Source organism: Euphorbia lathyris, chromosome 10 (assembly GCF_963576675.1).
Source record: "Euphorbia lathyris chromosome 10, ddEupLath1.1, whole genome shotgun sequence".
In the NCBI taxonomy this organism is placed as follows: Eukaryota; Viridiplantae; Streptophyta; class Magnoliopsida; order Malpighiales; family Euphorbiaceae; genus Euphorbia; species Euphorbia lathyris.
In genome coordinates, this window is record NC_088919.1 from 59403186 (window position 1) to 59403950 (window position 765).

At 34.4% G+C, this 765-nt stretch overlaps 1 non-coding gene across 1 annotated transcript; it reads right to left on the reverse strand.

Moving 5' to 3' along the window:
- Positions 1-350: 350 nt before the first annotated feature.
- Positions 351-424, reverse strand: TRNAI-AAU (transfer RNA isoleucine (anticodon AAU)). Its single transcript has one exon. It is a non-coding gene; the product is annotated as a tRNA-Ile (tRNA).
- Between the last annotated feature and the right edge of the window lie 341 nt (positions 425-765).

Consider the following 765-nt stretch of genomic DNA (forward strand, 5'->3'; position numbering starts at 1 on the left):
AATCTTATTAAAAGAAAATACAAAATGGGTAAAACTAACATTTAAAATGCAGTAGCTGTAAATTTGTGTGAATTCCTCTAATATTTATAAGGGCTTTATAAACTTTGTAAGGCTTTTACACAAGTTATTCAGTATACGAAATAGCCTTTTGGGCTCCGGGTGGGCTTTGTAAACACAATTTGGGCTCTGAACGGGCCTGTAAGCTCAAAAGTCAAAAATAAAGAAATACGAAATAGCCTTTTGGGCTCCGGGTGGGCTTTGTAAACACAATTTGGGCTCTGAACGGGCCTGTAAGCTCAAAAGTCAAAAATAAAGAAATTTGGCAATTAAATGGCAAAAAGTGAAAAAAGTGGCCTATGCAGGTCTCGAACCTGCAACCTTCGCGTTATTAGCACGACGCTCTAACCAACTGAGCTAATAGGCCAGTTAGTATATTTTCGCAGTATTATGTATTATAACCAAAAGAATATTAAACAGTGGTGTTTTGGAGTCTGAAAAAGCGCAGAAAGGTGAAGTTGCTACTTTTGGGCAAGTTCAGAAACAGGTTAATGGCAGTATAAAAAGATAAAACTCACTCACCAATCAATCCCATCAATAAAAATTAAAAATTGCATCATCATGCATCATTTTAAAAAGTAATGGGACTTTGCTTGATATTTTTCCAAATTTCCATAATTGCTAGTGAAAAGAAAAATTCAGCAGATTATTTAAATTAAATTCACTCTAAATTTCCCAAAAGCTGAATTGAAGATACAAAGAGGAAAT